Genomic DNA, 20,423 nt, shown 5'->3' on the forward strand with positions numbered 1-20,423 from the left:
CTCTGACAACTGATTTGCCTGCCCAATATTCATAAAATTATATTTTAAAAATCCTTCTTATAAGCTATTAATAAACAATCACAATATTTAATTAAAATGTGATGTTACTCTGAGAAGTGGCTATAGAAACATGGTACTGTTTTGTTTGGAGTCATATCTGTTTTACCATTTTTTGTAATTTTTAGCACTGAAGAACCAGTGCTAAGATGGAAAAGATAGCTAGATCCCATTCTGCCTCCATTATCATTAATCTCATTCTTAATTAAATTTCTATTGTACAAGTGGTAGTGGTAGTGCTTCATGTGTCAGTTAGATCTTATCTTGCCTGTCAGAGCCAAGGCTGAGTTTACAAGCTGCTAGTTAAAAACAAAGAACAAACAAACAAAAAATTCAGCAAAAAATCAAGATTTTTCTGCAGATAATTTTGATTTTGAGGAAACTACATATTCCATCAGAAAATCACTTTCAAAAAAAATTCACAACCAATTCTACTTCTGACCTTTATTGATGTAAATAGTTTTAATTCATGTAATCAATTTTATTCCTTTCAACGACACGTTTCTTACTTCTATAGATGATGTGTTTTAAAGCATAGAACATAGTGCAATTGCAATATTTAACATGTGATTCATATTAAAATATTGTGAAAGATGTTTAGCTTCGTGGTTCATATACCTCTGAATGTGCCTTATTGTTTTAAGTAATTGTGTAGTAACAGATTAGTATCTAGTCTCCTGTAACTATATGTTCAGTACTCCCACGAAAGAGAAGAGACCACAAAATGTTGTTTAACTTATCATAGAAAGCTTTACCAGTTCTATTATATAACTTTATTGTTTTCTTTGTTTTCCTTTTCAATAAATATAATATATTTATTGCCCATCAATATAAGGGATGTAATTGTCTTTGAACTCTCTCTACTCTTTTCTGTTGAATTTATATAAAAAATATAATTTGTATAAAAGCATCATAAAAATGCCTATTGGTATCCATAAAAATGGTTTACTAAGGAATTCCAATATTTTCTTCAGCCAAGATCACCCCGCCCCCCCAAAAAAGACTGTTTATTTAAGTGGTATGTGCATTTTTGTTAACTAGGCCCATAATAAATCGCACTAAAACTGTATCAAATAAATTACTCTGGCTTCTGGTAAAATATCAGACATATCTGTATCACGATGTGTGACAGAGTGCTGAAGCCTGGCAAGTGGGTCAGAACTCTGACCACTGTAGCTTGCATTCATTTCCCCAGTGGTAGCTGATGGAACAATTAGCTAACTGGAAGGAGAGGCTGGGTAGATAAGGAACTAATTACTTGATAAAACCCAGAAAGGCTAGCTGTGCCCAGCTTGAAAGTGCAAGAGAGATCTATTTTCTGCGTAGGGCCCTGGTAAAGAGAGACTGAAAGACGTAGGAATTAACAACCGAGATGTTCCATTGTCCTGGTGTTGGTTAAAGAGTTTAGCATAAAATACAGACTGAACACTAAACAAAAATATATCTGAGCAGTTTGTGGGACATCAGAGGATGGAGACAAACCATTGCCCCATCGCATGGTGACATAACATGGCAACATCTGAATATGGTTCTATCAACTCTTAAAATGCTTTTGATGGGTCCAGCTCACTTTTGCTTTAATTTGAAGTTCCATGCCCACCTCCATCGCACAGCTGATTGTCAAGTCGTTATTTGGCTTAATGCAAATAATCTATCCTTTGTGTTTTTGGAAACTTCTACCTGAGGACAATAATTCTTTATTGTTCATATGAATAAATTTTAATTCCCTAATCAGGTGTGAACTGTAATTTATTATGTCTATTTAGAAACCTAGTCAAGTTAAGAACTCAAAAGCAGAAAACTCTAAGAAGGTTTTATCCTCATTTCACCAATTTTTGAAGGTATACTTAAGGTTAAAATGGAAACAATAGAATGGATATTTGCTCAAGTTGGGATATCAGTTTAGGGACTAACCCCACAAAGTGCTGAATCCCCTGAGTGCTAAAATGCACCTTAAACTCCCATGTTGTAACTGCCTCACTACCACTACACCATAGCTAGAATCTGTGTCTCAAAGATGCATCCCACAGCATTTAGTAGTATTTTAATATTTCCTCTTTGATAAGCATATTACAAGGTACAGGGATACAGTATTGATTTGGAAACAACCCGCTCAGCATCAGGGACATTCAAAGGGATTTGAGGACATTCGTCACTTTTTGGGAGGTGCTCAACTCCTTATAGAATTTGGTCCTTAGAATTTAGTTGTTTCCTAGGCATGTTAATACAAGACATTCTAAAATAAGAAAAGAATAATCTGAACAAATCACAGCTGAATACTAGCATTGGAGGACACTGGAATTACTAGTGCCAAAAAGTTGAACAACATTGAAGATGATAGTGCTGTTAGAACGAAGCATCTATTTATTATAAAAAGCTGGTTTTGCTGAAAAAAAATGACCCTTTTTCTCCACGCAATTTGCCACAGTTCCATCTATCACAAATGTAATATTTTAAAATTCAGATGGAAGGCAGAAATTGTGTCTTCTCTTTGCCACAAATTATGATGTTCACTAGCTGAGATGAGGTTATTTTTCCCCTCAATCAAAATTAGTGAATTCCTGCAAAATTCAGTTTGGACATGTGGAAATCTGCAAAGCAAAAATAGTTTTATCCAGTTCCACTCACCAGCCAGTCAAAAAATAGATAAATTCAAATGTTAAGCTAATACTGATGGCACAGCTGACATCTGTAACATACTCAGGTCCCTGTTCCATGTTGACCTGAACCTTGTGTAGTTATTCATAGACCAGGGAAAAATGAGGGTAAAACATTACCAAATAAAATCACAGCATTTTACATCCACTTTTCATTGGTGTGTAAGTGATTAAACAAGATGTCGGGCAATGGAGTTTATCTGTAGGCTGAATTGGGCCCTGTGAGACCAAGGAGATGAACACACTATACCTATGATGAGATACTTGAAACTCTCTCCATTCCAGCCTTAAAATATATCTTGAAATACCTGCCTTAAAAATCTAGAAACTCAAAGGCTTTCTTCAAAACTCATAGGAACAAAGAGCTTTGTTTAGCTATAAATCTCTAGAAGACATCTCTTGTTACAGTGACAAGGAATTGCCTGCATCATCCTAAAACTGTCTTGCAGTGAATCAGGTAAATGCATTTGGAGAGATGCAAACACCTGTCTAGTTTGTAACACTGTGCGCCCAAAGCTCTTTGTAGTAAGAAGCTCTAAAAAGATTAGTAGTCCTTTAAATATAGAAAGGGTAATAAATAGGACTGCCTACTACTACCATTATGGTCAAGAGCACACCATCCATGGGGGAAAAAATTACAGCCTAAAGAGTGTTATGAAACAAGAATGCAAGTTTTATAAATGAATAACAATCACTCAGAAATTAATCATTTATGAAAAGAGGAACATATAGATTTTACTGCACATGGAGATTTCAGACAGTTATTTCAACCATAAGCCCCTCCTTTGACCCAATCAATAAATCCAGACTATTTGAAAGCTGTCAAGCTGTAGACATACTCTCTGAGACCTGACCACTAGGCTTAGATCACAAGCCAAACCTAGTGTCCCCACTAATAATATTATAGCACCTAACGAGCAATTGAGTCTCTCTCAATAAATATCATGTGTCAATGACTGTCTCCATGTCCCAATAATTATACCAGGGACTTGACTAGCTCTTCCTTCTTCCTTTCAATTCCCAGCAACTCTTGACTTCTTCCTAAAAGTACAGTAAATAGCATTACAAATTAACTGCAAAGCTTCTTACTTAGAGACAAATAATGCAAAAGATAATTTTTTTCAAAGTGCTTAAGTGACATAGAAATCAATGGGTCTTAGGTTCCTATCACACTTAAGTTCCTACATCACTTAGAGCTTTTGATGACTTTGCCCAACATGTCTCACAAATAATAAATATTGAAAATCATGTTGGTCATTTACGTACAGTTTGAGTGCACTTTCCAGAAGCATTTGAGTGATTGAAGACCCCTACAAAAGTATTCTCAGAAATAGAATTTCATATTTTCATGCATAAATATTTGTGCCAGGGGTGGGTGGAGGGTTCACACTGATAAAACCAGGGAATAAACCAATGGCATGTCAGTTGTTTGGCTAACCTGAACAATTTGAGTACTGTGACATTAAGAACAACCCAAGGCCAGAAGACAAGGGGCACCAAGAGAGCTGGTAATTAATTGCAGCTAGCTTAACCAATTCATATGTACCCCCTTTCTGTAATGTCATGAAATGTATCTGATAAATGTCATGCAAAGGGTTAATGGAAAGCTCATGATTCATTGGTTATTAATATTATTGCATAATACAGGTGAAATAAACTAATGAAAAGATATGGATATAAATTGAAATGATAATTCTTAAAATGTGTTTGCCAGGAGTTACTGCATCCTAGACAATGTAATTTTTCCACCTGGGATTTACTGCCAGTAACTCAAAGTACTTTGGGTAACTTTCAAAGTACATTTAGAAACAAAGAGAATGTATTTACATGTTGCATAAACAGACCCATAAAGTTAACCACAACTATAATGGTGGAGGAGGATGACAATCACATGTCCAACATCAATAGCAAACAACCCATGGGAAACATCCATCACCAGATGTTTCCGTATTGCTTTTCCCACGACTTGAATTAACTTTATCTAGGAGTAACCATCAGAAGAATCCATCTCAAAGTGTCATTGGCTTATAAAAGAGAGAGGTGAAGAAACTCCAGCTTATCTATCTTTCAAAGGTACCAGCTCTTTGACTTTGGGGAATTGATCCTGACGCAAGAGTTTGGTCAGTCACCTTAATGGAAACATGTGGTGAGGACTTTACACTGAACCACGTCTACTTGTTAAGTTTTAGTTACTAGAAACTGTTTTATCTTTATTTCTCTTGTAACCATTTCTGACTTTAATTTGTATACCTGTACTCACTTAAAATCTATCCCTTTGTCATTAAACAAACTTGTTTTATTTCTAATCTAAACCAATCCAGCACTGTGTTTGAACTGAATTGTTTGATAAAGTTAAAATAACAAAATGTTAGATATTGGCTCTTTAAAGGAGCACAACCCTTAGCATTCCTCTGATTGTTCCAGGACAGTGCTGGGCATTTCAGAACATATATTTCTGGGGAAATTTGGGGTTGGAGGGAGAGTGTGGAGTCACCTTACCAGTTGTTAACGAAGGCGGAGACCTGTGGAAGTCTATGGTATGGCAGGCAGGCTCTTGGATCCAATGCATTGGACAGGGTTGCTGAATACATAGATATAGAGTGCATGCGTGTTACAAAAACTGGGTGTCCTAGGCAAAGAACTACAGTAGTAAGGATTATAGGGTATGAGGTGAAACAACTCTTCATTGGTCTGGATGTCACCCCAGAATATAAGAAATAGAAATATGAAATGCCCCCAAACAACATTTCCTAATCAATCTATAGAGTTATAAAAATAGCCATAAGAATTTGTTAAATAATATTAAAAATTAATAAAGATAAGGAATTTGCAACTTTTATGGATATGTTGTGAGTAGCAAAAGAGGCCATATTTGTTGTATAAATACTGGTGATGACCATGAAATGGATAGATGTATAGATAGATAATTCTCATCCCAATAATCTGGCAATTTAATGTGTAAAAATATTAACATTTCTAATAGTACATAATAAAACATTTATTCTTTTTTGACTTTTTATTATTTTACTTTTAAAACATCATTTTTAAAATACCGAATAATAAGACTGTAATGACTTTAATAAGCCTATTATATGTTTCATGTTGATTTGACATAAATAAGTATGGTAAAATGGTTTGAGTAATATCACATTCATATCACAAGGTGATAATATGATTGTTTATGAGAAATAAATAATTGAACATGACAGTTGGGTTATTTCAATTTCTGAGCTCCTAAGGGATACCTATGAGTCCTTCAGACGTTTCAAGTCACCAAATTCCACTTTTTATTTAGGAACAATGCATGTGTAGGTACATAGAAATATTAATAGATGTATTAATCCCTGTGAAGTTTCTAGCTCCATGCACTAAACACTTAAGATCTTTGCATTCAAGGACTATGAGGAATGAGACTATTGTCTCCTTGCTCTCTCTCTACCCTTTATACACAGGACCATCTACAATATAGACTTTAATGTCTTACAATGCTTTGAAAGAATCATATGAATGCTACTATATGGTGTAAATGAAAAGTGTGTGTGTGTGTGTGCGCGCGCTCCTGCTACATCTTCTCCTTAGTAGTTGTTTAGCCCATAGATGTGCATTATATGTATGTGTTGTGTATATGAGTCGTGACACTGAGTGTTGGAAATAATGACTTCTGACCCTTGCTTATTTCTTTTGAAAAGAAAATGCTAGGCAAACAATGAGGGCTATGCTATAGGTTGGCCCTATTGTACTGAGCAATGTGGATTGTTCGCCTGCATGGACACATATGCTTCACATAGATCTGATCAAACACTGTAAAGCCAGTATTTATGAACATTTGTTTGCATTTGGTTTCTATTTGTTTGTACTGAACATCTACCCGGTAGGGCCATATTAAACCATTGGTTTGCTATTCAGTCCGTCTGTCTGTCTATCATACAAGTGGTTGGACACTGACACTCTTCATAGCAATACGCTTATTTTCATATACAACAAGGTAGTTGTACATGCATAATAGCATTCATTATTCATCATTCACTGCTCAGAATTCACTATTCAGCATTTGCTGTTCTCTTGTTTAGTCAGAATCATGTCATCAACAATTCATAAACAATTTAGTCATAATAATAATTTGATCAGCTCTATAGTATCAGTTATATGCCATTTGTCATCATTTTCCCAGCTAGTTGAGAACCACTATCCAAATGAAAGGATATGTACCTGAGAGACATTTTTTGATCCCAAATATGTCTATCTATCTATCTAGATAGATAGATAGATAGATAAATTCTGCAACTACTAGTTCTACCAAGATTAACAAGTAAAAGTTAGTTCTGAATTTAGTTATTCATGATTTATCGTAAGTAATTCTTAAATGAGCTCATGTTTGATAAAGGACCATCTCTAATATTATTAGATTGCATTACACAGAAAGGTCCCTAAAATATTATCCATAAAATGTATCTAATATTGCTTTGAACACCTTTAATGAGGAGAACACAATTATATTTCCACTCATTGCCTTTAATATATAAAATAATTATCATTTGGTTTTCTTTACTTATACAGAAGCATATGACCAATACATACATCTATGAATAATAAGTCCTTGTAGCCAAAAATGACATTAAATCTTCAGTTTTGTTTACAATATATTCACTATATTTATTTTTCAAATGAAACCATAAGTTTTTATTTTAAAACTAGTATCTAGTATAAATGTTTATTTTTATTATACTGTATCTTTGCCTTTCTGATATTTGCATCTAGGTTGCAAACACATTTTTACATCCCATAATGTTATCAAGTATCACTAAAGACTAAAATTGTTATGTATCTATTAAAGCTGGAAAAATAGACCATAATAATCAGTTCCTATATATGTCCTTTCTATAAACCTTTTCCAAAATGTTTATGCATTATGCACTTACTCCAACAAATTACACACATTGTATGTGCCCAGAAAATAAACTGCAGGAAGAAATATAGATATGTATTTATATTATACACATTATATATTAGTCTGACAGTACATACATGGTATGTAGTAGGCATAGCTTAGGGTTCTTTTTTGAGTAACATTAATACTCTTGCACTGTGTATGGAAATATTTCAAAGGAAGACTTAAATAAGACACCCACTTTGACTACTGGATTGACATTTATGCTTGAGAAAGTTGAGGCCTAGAAGCTCTTCAGAGCAAGTTAAAAAGGGCAATACCAGCCTCTGACCCAAAAGGGAAATTTCAGTTGAGGTTTAATCAATTGAAAATGCAGGAAATGCAGGGCAAAAGATATTTTAAGATGACATGGTTTGCATTTCAAGAAACACACAAAGAGACCTGTACTTTTCAACAAGCTGAGCTAATACAAGTCTGTGTTTTTCTGAATGGGGGTATGGAGGATAATTGTGATGTATTTACAAATCACTGAACTTATTATCTCCAGTGTGGGAGGAATCCTATTAAGGGCCAGGAAATTCTATCCTCTCAGAGCTTCCTTCCTCTCCTGCCATCAAGGGGGAGAAGACAACATTTTTCTCTGCTCTCCACAGACCACACGAAAGGATGGACATCCCTATTCTTCAGGTATACTGAGATCCCCTTGGGAAGACCCCATATCTCAGAACAACCACAGATGCACTAGTTCCCAGCACACTCATTTCCTTCATAACACCATGGATCCTAAAGGAGCTATCCATGATGGCTGCTGTCCAATCAGCACCCCCTCAGGAGGTTTCCAGAGCATGGGGAAGCAGCATACAGTAATAGTGTGAGGGTTAATATTATCTTATGCTCCACAGCTTTAAGATGAGCCATGACAAACAGCAGTCCCTCCAGCTCTGGCTCCTCTCAACTCAGCCATGCACCCTCTTGGCCAACAGAGTCCTGACTCTGTGTGGGGGCTTTCAGATGATAGGAAGAATTGAATTCAAAGGGCACTAGGGTGCTCAGTACCACACAAGATCAGGACCAAAATTGCCAGCACAAGATTTTAACTCTTGGATGGTAAACTGCAATGAAAAAAAGGGAACGATAACAAAAATGTACATATATTTAAATAAGGTGAGAACAGAGTCCCAGATGCTGTGCGTAGTGGCCCTAAAGCCAGCATTGCTGGATATGGAATAATTATTTAAGTGTGTTTAGTCAGTGTGAGAGGTTCCACAGCAACCTCCCTGTATGATAAGGTTGTAGCTGCGGGAGAGGAAGCATGTTTGAAGATTCCTTATGCCCTGCTAGCCCCTGGCTGCAGTCTCAGGAACTTAATACCTAGCTTAATTTATAGCAGACTTTAAGTTTCTGTTATTCACACGTGAGGACCAGAACAACAGGGAGTCAACCAGTTTGGGTAGGTGCCCTCCCTACCTGAGCTGTGCTGTGCACTTCTCAGCCGCAGTTGATTATCTGGGCAATAGAAACTACCCCCGGCATACATGCACATTCAAAACCACCAATTGATTTAAGTGGAAGCTTGACACTTGAAAGAACAACACAATATAAATAATTAAAATATAAACAAGATTGGGCCAAATCAAATGTTACGTTTGGTACCAGCGAAAGGTACAAAATAACATAGTTCTGATTATGATGTGCCGCAATAATTCAAGCCCACATTTTTACCTGTTCCCATTCAGAGCCGTTTGTGGATTATTTCTCCCAGGGATAGAAGTAGTAATGAATACAAGCATCTATGATAAGATAGTGACCATATTCTGCCATAGAACCTCTTCTCTATACTCCAACTGCAGACAACCAGGGTAGGCTCCAGGCCCCAGCGCGTCAAGCGCGTGCTTGGGGTGGCATGCTGTGGGGGGCTCTCTGCTGGTTGCCGGGAGGGCAGCAGATGGCTCTGGTGGACCTCCGCAGGCGTCCCTGCGGAGGGTCCGCTGGTCCCACGGCTCCGGTGGAGCATCCGCAGGCATGCCTGTGGGATGTCCACCGGAGCCGCGGGACTGGCAAGCGGCAGAGCACCCCCCGCGGCGTGCCGCAGTGCCTGGGGTGGCAAAATGGCTAGAGCTGGCCCTACAGACAACCTGCAGTCTTTGAACTCTGTGGATTCTGGTGACCCTCAGAGCAGTTCACAGTAGTTGTGCACATTATGTACATTTTTTCCCTCTTACATATATACATATATGTAGATGTAATGGGCTGGGCTATTCCAATTATAGCTAAAAAACTGAATATTAATAAAATAAGTTAATACTGCTGATCAAAAAGATGATATATAGGGTTCTCTGACTCCAGAACTAATGAATAACTTGTTCTTCGAACTCCAGAGAAAAATGTGGAGCAGGGATTTCACTTTCAATATTGTGTGTGAGTAGAAAGGAAGAACACTGCTGTGACTGAAAGTGTGCCTCTACACAGTATGGACAATTGTCAGTTATGAGCATTTAGAGTGACTGCATTTAGAGTGAGGTCTCTAATCTGTGTGGTGAATGTGGGGATTGAATAAAGATCCAAGAGATCACAGGACACCTCTGCAAAAAGGGAAAAGGAAAACAGACAAGCAAACCCTCCAACTCAGAGAGAGTGGCCAAAAAGCTGCACAAAACTATCAGCAGAGCCAACAGAGAAGAGGCCTACAACACAGCAAGTCAAGGGAGACCTGCTACAATGAGTCCAGGCTGCAACAGAAAGTGAGTATAGGAAAGAAAGGAACACTACAACTAAGGCTAGGCATATAGTAACATAATTTGCTTCCTTAAGCAGACAGTGCTCTTTATTTCACACAGAGGCAGCAAAGAAAAAGGGTAGGGAGAGGGAAATCTATAGTTTGGTAAAACAGGAGAGATGACTACACCTGGCCCATCCTTGTTCCAAATACCATCCCCAGCAGAATGTGACTTTCAGCACTCTGAGAGATGGCTACTCTGGATACATATATTCCAGAAATTCCATTTGACTTTAGGTTTAGATCAACAATCAGTGGATAACCAAGTTAATACCCTACTTTATACAAAGGGATCCGCCTGCAGGAAAAGACATCCTTTCTAGAAGCTTCAGAGCTGCTCAGAAGAAACAGTTCAATACAGTTAAAGAACAGCTGAATAAACATTTCATGCCATGCATTTTTGAGCAGGCATAGTTTCATTTATGCAAGCAAGAAAAAGGTGAATCAGTGAATGATTTCATAACAGACCTGTACAACCTGATCCGACAGTGTGGCTGCAGGAAGATTATTGAAGAACTTATCAGAGATAGGCTTCATGTAGGTATGAGGGACAACCTGTTCTCTGAAAGACTACAGAATTATCCCATTTTCATACTAGACACAGCCAGGAACATAATTGTCCAAAAGCAGCACACTCTTCTCAGGAATAACTTTGAGGACCCCACTGTACAAGCAGAAAGAAAAGTTCATCAGGATGCCCAGAAACTATACCGAGAAAAGTACAAGTACAAAATGATCCAGAGAGTGTTATGCTATGCTAACAATATTAAAGAAAAGAAATACAATAAGAACATGAAAGAATGTCCCTGGTCTGATAAATACCTCAGAGCAAACTGCTTTGTCCATCAAGTGAAAATACATGCAGGACATGTCTAAAAAAGGGAACAATATGCACCAGTCTGCCAATCAAAATGCAAGATAGTAGCTATTTTTCAAGAAGATCCAAAGGACATTCAGATTGCACATCTTGGAGCCATAGGAGATGATCTCCACAGTCACCTAGGGAAAGTATAAAATAGGCACAAATGCTAATGTAACAGTGATTCCAGAATCACTTTATAGCTGGATGAAGGCACCAACACTTCATAGAGCAGGTGGGTGTCATTTTCAAAATAGATACCTCAAAAGAACAATATGCACCTAAAACCAAATGACAAGGTTTGAATCTTTGTAGACCTTACCAAGTTCAATGAAAATGTCTGTAGAGAGTAACATGTACTCCAATACATTGAACATACCCTTGGATAACTTGGTATCTGCCAAAACTTTTGGTTCTCTACTTGTTGCAGAATCTGCACTGCTAAGGATCTTTATCACTTTTTTGGACGGTTTTGTTTCAGATAGGCTATAATCTGGCATGTCACCTACTCCTGAACATTTCCAGAGGAAAAGGTTACAAATCCCACAAGGTCTTCAAATGGATGACATTCTTATCTATGGATCAACTGAAACCCCACAAGACCAATGTCTTTCTGGAGTCCTTAAAAGACTGGAGATAGCAGGCCTAACATTTCATGACAAGTGCAACTTCTTAAAAGAGAAATTAAGTTTCTAGGCCAGATAGCAGGGTTGAAACCAGATCCAGAGAAAGTACAAGCAATTTCCCAGATGTAGTAGCTTCAGACTCTGAGTGAAGTAAGTTGACTAATGAACACAGTGACACACCTAGGAAATTCCTACCTGATCTGTGGAAGTAGATGCTATTAAGAGATCTCCTGAATCTGCAAAGTACTCAGTACTGGGGAACTAAACAGACCCAGGCATGCAGATAAATAAAGCAAGACCTGAGCACTCCACCTTTGGGACCTATATAAGACAAATATATCCAACATAGCTTTAGCTGATGTATCATCCTATGGGATGGGACAGTCTTCCTTCAGGAGCAATCACTTTCACTATGGTGCCAAGTGGCGTATGGATCATGAGCACTCACCAATATACAGTAGTGTTACATAAAAGTTGAAAAACAAATCCTAGCCACACCATGGGCTTGTGAAAGTTTGTGAGACTTTCTGATGGATATAACATTTCATGTAGAAACCACTAGTTGGTCTTCTAGATTAAAATACGTAGATATTTAACACTTAGGATACAATGTTTTCAAATAAGACTCATGAGGTTTCAGTTCTTGATTGCTCATGTACCTGGGAGAAATCTCACTGCAGCTGATAAACAGTCCAAGGTCTCTGTTCCAAACACATCACAGCAACAGTATAAGCAGGAGAAGCCGTTCCTAAATTCTGTAGATGCAATACTTAACATTTTACCAGTCACAGAAAAATGCCTGCAAGAAATAAAAAAAAGAAGCTGAATTTTTGACTCACTGCAAAGAGAGCAGACAAAACCTCTATTAAATCATATTGGGTTGTTTCTGAGAATCATAACATAAACTCTGGCCTGTTGTTGAAGGAGTCCTGACTGGTTATCTCTATACTAGTACAACAGGAAATCCTTGACAGTCTGCATGAGGGACACCAAGACATTACACAATGCAGGGAGAGAGGTAAACAGTCTGTTTAGTGGCTGAGCTGAGCAAACAAATTGTTCCAAGCACTAAGACATGTGATATATGTGCTTGCCTGAGAATTTACCCACTAGAATCACTACTACCATCTGCTCTACCAGACAACCATGGAAGAAAGTTGGGACTGGTCTTTTCTATCTAGATAATACAATCTATCTTTCGGTGACTGATTATTCTCAAGACTCATTGAAGTTGCCTGGTGACTGAAAACCACATCAAGCACAATTGTAGAGAGAGTAAAACCCATCTTTTCCTTTTTGGGGATTCAAGAGTAAGTCATCTCTGAAAATGGTTCTTAGAGGAAAAGTAAGACCCTTTAAAGTATGCAGATACTTATGGTATCACTCATGTCACATCTAGCCAACAGTTCTCTCAGAGTTATGGTGAAGCAGAATGTGAAGTAAAGACAACAAACTTCTCGCTAAACCTTCAGATCCTCTAGAAAGTGGATTCAGCCCTGTGGAACTGTTGATGGAAAGGAAATTAAGGCCCACTATCCCAACTATCCCTTCCCAACTAGACCATTCACTAGACTACAAAAGAAGGAATATCAGTATAAAACCTGACAGAAGTGGGACTTTGGCGTGCACCACAGAGTCAAATCCTCAGGAGTTCTGAAACTGGAAGAAAGATGAAAGATTCTCAAGAAAAAAGGACAGTTCAGGGAAGTGCCAGGATACTTTGATCCTACCTTGCTAGGGTTTCAGAAGGAATCATCTGTCGGAATCCTTATCATCTTATTGTGTCACCAGGTAGACCTCCAATACACCTTGATTGTGATTTTGACACTGAACCTATGAATACTACTACTCTAGCCCACAAAACTTCTAGTATGTCCTTCAGATCCACTCCTGGAAGGAAATATCCAGCTAGAGACCAGTGGCCTCCTGCATTCCTGGAGGGTTATGCAAGACATTAAGAATTTGAGAGAGTCAGAAAACTAGCAGTCAAATATCTTAAAAAGGCAGAATAAATCCCTAACACAAGGTTGGAAATTCAGGCAGTCTACTCTGTCCTTCATAAGGCTGTTCATTCTTGGTTTGTATTGGTATTTTATTCCTGTTGTATGTTATTGCTTTATGTAAACTTTGCATAAGTTTCATCACTCTTCCTTTTTCAAAAAGGGGGATGTGGTGTCAGTTGTGAATATTTAGAATGCCGTCTAAGAGGTATAGAACAAGGAGGTAAGAGTCTGTGTAAACAAGAAATAAAGACAGTCTTGTGTTCACCATAACCATGGTGTGTAGGTGTCAAGGTTCCTTCCCCTGAACTTTAGGGTACAAATGTGGGGACCTGCATGAACACTTCTAAGCTTAATTACTAGCTTAGATCTGGTACACTGCCACCATCCAGAATTTCAGTGTCTGGAGCACTTTCTGTCCCCCCAAAACTTTTCCCTCCCTGGGTGGCCTTGAGGGACTTCCCCAGTTCCCTGATGAACACAAATCCAAACCCCTTGGATCTTAAAACAAGGAGAAATTAACCATTCCCCCTTCTTTCCCCCCGCCAATCCCTGGTGAGTCCAGATCCAATCCCCTTGGATCTTAAAACCAGGAAAAATCAATCAGGTTCTTAAAAAGAAAGCTTTTAATTAAAGAAAGAAAAGTAAAAATCATCTCTGTAAAATCAGGATGGAAAATACTTTATAGGGTAATCAGATTCATATAGCCCAGAGGAATCCCCTCTAGCCTTAGGTTCAAAGTTACAGCAAACAGAGGTAAAATCCTCTCAGCAAAAAAGGAACATTTACAAGTTGAGAAAACAAAAATAAGACTAACACGCCTTGCCTGGCTATTACTTACAAGTTTGAAACATGAGAGACTGATTCAGAAAGATTTGGAGAGCCTGGATTGACGTCTGGTCCCTCTTAGTCCCAAGAGCGAACAACCCCCAAAACAAAGAGCACAAACAAAAGACTTCCCTCCACCAAGATTTGAAAGTATCTTGTCCCCCAATTTGTCCTTTGGTCAGGTGTCAGCCAGGTTTACTGAGCTTAACCCTTTACAGGTAAAAGAGACATTAACCCTTAACTATCTGTTTATGACAGTAGGTCTCCATAATCTTTACACCTAGCACCCGCAAAGATACAAGTTTTTCCAAAGGAGCCGTCTTCTTCATATGTATGCTCATTTGTACACTCATATCAGAGCAAGAACACAACTAGCTATGTTTTCTGTTAGTATTCTTAGAAAGAAAGGACCAAAAGCTACATCCTATTTTATGAAAGAACATAAAAAATAATCTTAGAAGAATCTTCAGTATATTTTTGGTTATTAGATCATCAAGGCTACTTCTTCTGAATGCTGGCAATTCATTTCCTATGTGCCCCATGAAGAAGAATGTTGACCGTTATCCCTTTTTGCTCTGGGACTTGTGGTTGTTTCCAAAAGTTCCTCTAGGTTTTCTGTTTCTTCTCACAGGTCACAAGAGTTTGTGTATATATTTTCTTTCCTTCTTCTGCTTTCCTTCACTCCAAATGAACTAATGATGCTTTGGACATTGAATCACTGTCATACGTCAATAATACAGCAGTAATGATAACTCAAATTATTATAAGGAAGAGGCTATATTTTGTTGCAGTCAGTGCTTATCAAAAGTTCTTTTGTATACAAATATCACAAAAGATATTAGGAATAAAACAAAGTGGAATCAATTATATTTTCTTTTACTCTCATAATTGCAGATGCATACTGGTCTGATAGCAAGAAGCACTGCAAAATTAGTCCCATAATTCTAACCCAACAGATCACAGTATTGCCACCCCCACCCCAAGACTGTTCGGAATATCTTTTTGTAATGGCAAACAGCTTCCAATAACTTCCTAAGATTCCAGAAATGCTAATCAGCAGTTGTAGTCTACAGCACATTTATTACATCCTGACATACTGAAGACAGCCTGTTACAAATAAAACTGCCTAGTGAAAAATGCTGATCCAGTCTTTTATAATAAAGTGTACCAATTAGATGCATTCATTAGGACAAACTGCTTGTCTTTTCCTATATTAGAGCTTTTAAAAGGCACAATGCATTTCATCACTTGCTCTATATTATTATTAATTGAACAGAGCACATTACTAAGTTTTAATCCAATAACTGTAAATACATAATGAATAATATTTCCTTGGAGATTGCCAGGTTTGCATCAGCTTCACTCTGTAACCTGGGGTACTCAATGTAAGATATATTAGTCTGGCTGAAGTACTTTCTTCCCCTGCACAACGGTTCCCCGCAGATATAGTAGGGATATCATCAGAGTAAATAATACAGTATGTGTTTAAGAGATGAATCTGTCATTTGTGTTAAGAACTAATTAGGAGCCACCCCCAAAATGTATCTGGTTCATCATGATGAAAAGGGTCATAAACTCAAATATGTACTAATTCTTCACGTTGCCTTGCAGACCCCTAGGTGGCAAAAATAAATCTGTGTTTTAATTTTAACAGCATGAAAAGTCCAAAGGGGAGCAGATTATTTATAAAGGGCAAACGGCAAACACTAAGTACAGAGGACAGGAAACATTCTGTTCCTCTCTGGGGGAGCACAACATTGTTATAGAAGGCTGTGAATGAGCCTGGCAAGATGAACTGAGCTGTTTTTCCTGCTGGCAAGACTATTACTTCTCAGTTTCCTACTTATACACAAATACTAGTAGTACCTGACACTCTCCAATTCTTTTCCATAATGGATATAATCTACATAGAAGGATCCTAACCTGAATGGTAAAAACCCAGACATGAAAGGAATGGTCTGGGGGAGATTGAATAAATGCCTATCCTTATGATCCATGACAACATTTTTAAAAGTATTTCAGTACCTTAGGAGACTAAATCCCATCGTCTTTCAGTAAGATTTAGGATCCTAAGTCACTTTTGACACTGGGACTTAGGCATCTAAGTCACTTAGGCAATTTTGAAAAATTTTCTCCATATTATTCTTTTCCCAGATCTGATTCTGCTCCCACTGAAACAAGGGGAAAGATTTTTCAAGGAGTGTTAGGTGCACAATTCTCACTGACTTTCAGTGGGAGTCTGGTAGATAAAGGTCCTTTGTGCCTTTGGTACTCTACCTCACTGGTAAAACTCCCAGTAATTTCAATTTGATAGGATCAGACCCATTAATGTACATATAAGTATGCAATACCTACAGCTATAAAAAATAGCCCAGTGCAGTTTCAGGCTTCATCTCAAATTGGATAAAGAAGGAAGAGCAAAGTACCATAGCTAGTGAAAAGCTTAAGTGCTGTAGATCTTTGCTATTAATTTAAAAACTGACAGAAAATCTGCCATTTTATTTCACTATCCTTTTGATATCATTCAAAGTAACTTGTTGCTAAATTCTGTAAATACTGCTGCTGATACCTGTGATCACAAACATATTCCATTTTCTAAGGCTGATCTGTTTTCCCTGCTTCTATTTGGAATGAGTGAGAGTGGGGGAAACAAATAATATTCCTATTTAAAGATAAATTAATAAATGACAACAAGGCTTTGCTATCACATTCAGTTTTTAAGGTAATCATGTAATATTATTTGTGCTTGGTCTCTCCCAGCACAATACACACATATTTTTACCATATAGTTTTGGAATTCAGTATGAGATAGAAAAATGTAGTCACTCACTACTAATAGTGTCTATATCAGCTACGAAAGCTGGTACATATAAAGCTGTAGGTGTTTATAATATTTTTATACAATTCCCTGGTTTCTTGTGCTGTCACAACTACAACTGGTCAGATATTTTTGACAAAATGAAAGAGAAGGAAGGAGGAGCTTATCTTTATCACTAGGTGACAGCTGGGAGTGACAAGCACAGGACCTGGCTCTGTCTGGAAAGTTCTAATTCCAGGCCCATGCAGGCTTCTCTCTCCTTTTGCTGGAAGGCATGTCATGAACAACGATCCCTCTGGTGTCATCTATGAAAGCTTGGAGGGGGGCTCCATTAACTTGGCTATCAGGCTGATGTATTCATTGGAGTTGTGGAAAATCAACTGTGGCATCACATTGTCATTTTCCTCCTCGTCCTCCTTTTCCTCATATTTATCTTCATCCAGGAGCTCATCAGGTTATAAAACTCTCCCATGACAACATTGGGGACTGGGCCTCTTGGTGCTCTATCAGGTAGACTATGTATTTATCAAAAAGGAGGTGGATGAGCTGGAAGGTGCTGAAGCTGGTGGTGCTCCTCTCATGCTCAGATCAAGGATCACCATGGAACAGTAGAAGGACTACTTGAGGAAGAAAAGCTTGACAACTTAGGGGGAGAAGGAGGTGAACTTGTAAGGGTAGAGGACCTGAGTTGGGGAGAGCAATTTTTACACTTTATAATCTGGTGGTTATATCAGTGGTCTGTGGTGTGGGAGATTCAGGTTAAAGTCCTTTTTCTGTCTGATGCAGAGCTGAGTTTTATATCCCAGATCACTCTTTTTTTTCAATCCAATGTGGAATAAAAACAAATTTAGAATCCTCACGATTGCAATGAAATGGAATTTCAGTCAGCTCATGTCATACTTGTATATGGTGTATCTTTTATAGAATATGTAAAACTGGGGGGAAGTCTGCTATATTTATGTTATAGAGTTAGCACTTTTCAAATGGCATTGAAGTACAGGAAGTACACCTGAATCTCCTTGGCAAACATCTATCTATACAGAGAATCAGAAAATCTTTCCTGGGTGCTTGGAGGAAAATATATTATCCTCTACCACTGGCTATCTCTGAACTATGTTGTTGTTGTTGTTTTGTTTTGTTATTTAGAGCTCATTATCTGATTCTGGCAGCTAGGAGATAGGAATCAGAAGCCCTGGGTTCTATTCCCACCTCTACCAGTGACCTGCTCTGTGATTTATTTCTCCAGCTATAAAATGGAGGTAGTGAGTCTTACTTTTATATAGTGCTTAGATATATTCAGATAAAATTTCTGTATAAAATCTAAATATTATTTATTTCATTATTGACTCTGGGTGAGTTTTTCAAAGCACTTACAATGTCCACTGTGACACTGCTTCCCATATTTTTCATAATAATATTATGGTATGATTGTGTCATAATCAAAATTTACTTTATACAAGATAAGTCATGTGAGATACGATTGGAAAGGTTATGATTTGCTGAATATGGTTATCCTATTTGTATGCATGTATCATTTTTGTATCTAAAGTTATGAATATTGACTATACAGCTGTACTACAAAAGTGTTTGCACTGAGGAACATACACCAAACAGAATGCAATCAGCCTGGCTGGTTAGTTGGGGACAAGTCAGTGGACCATTAGGGAGAACAATTGGTCTTTGAAGATGCTAATCTCCCACCTTCCTGAGAAGTTTTCCTGGGATGCTACAAATAACTCAATCGCATGGCCCTGCAGTGTCAAAGAAGCCATGAGTCAAAGTCACCTAGTACTGGACTTCATAACAGAATATTTCCACTGGGGCAGGGGGTGGGCGGGAGGGACAGCGCTGGAAAACAATGGATTTCTGCCATATGTAAAACCTATTTAAGGCAGAAGACGGATATAATCAGTATTCATTCTTCACTGACTCCCAGCCTAGGATGACTGCTGTGAACATCTAAGAAACAAAAACTAAGAGTGGGAAGAAGGACTGAGCCCAAGCTGGGAAGGTGTCTAGCCTGTGAAAGAAATACCTTGAGTTTTATGCTTCAAGCAAGAGCAGCTTGCCTGCAAGAACCTTTGCAATCTGCCTAAAACATTTAGGGTGAGAAACTACTTCCTGTAACCAGTTTTTCAGTATCTTAAGCTTTTATTGAAATTTTGTTTTATTTGCTAGATAATCTGCTTTGATCTATTTGCTATGCCTTATAATCACTTAAAATCTATCTTTTGTAGTTAATAAACTTGTTTTTGTTTTCTCTAAAACCAGTTCTTGAAATTCATAACTGGGTGTTGGGGGGGAAAGCTGTACATATCTTCCTCCACATTGAGGGAGGGAGCAAATTTCATGAGTTTATGTACTGTTCTATGTGCAGTGCAAGGCAATATAATTTTGAGTTTACACTCCAGACGGGGTGTGCTCTTGAGTGCTGGGCAATTCCTTAGCTGAAGCCTTCCCATGCAGAGCTGATTTCAGAGTCTGTGTCTTTCTACAGCTGGGTGTGTGCTATAGGAGGCTTGAGGGCCTGGCTCAGCATGACATTGTAATGGAGCCCAGGTTGGTGGAAGAGGCAGGCTCAGTGGTACCCTAGTACATCAGGTGGCACCCCGGAGGTGGGGGAGCAACCCATCACACCCACCTCCCATTAACATTGAATGAGACTTGAACACCTAACGCCACTTGGTGCTTATATCAATTAGAAAGAAAGAAAGAAAGAAAGAAAGATGAAAAGGTTTTTTTTTTTAACAGTTTAACAGTTGACCTTACCCAAATAAAATAAAAAGCTAATCCTTGCCACTACTCAGTGAAAACCCTTTTCACTTTGCATGTTAAATAGTTTATCTACCAGTTACTGTTAATTCAGCAAAACAGGACTTTCTTCTAAAACGAATTAAGTTATTAGTTAGGCTAA

This window comes from Chelonoidis abingdonii, chromosome 5 (genome assembly GCF_003597395.2).
Source record: "Chelonoidis abingdonii isolate Lonesome George chromosome 5, CheloAbing_2.0, whole genome shotgun sequence".
Taxonomy (NCBI): Eukaryota; Metazoa; Chordata; order Testudines; family Testudinidae; genus Chelonoidis; species Chelonoidis abingdonii.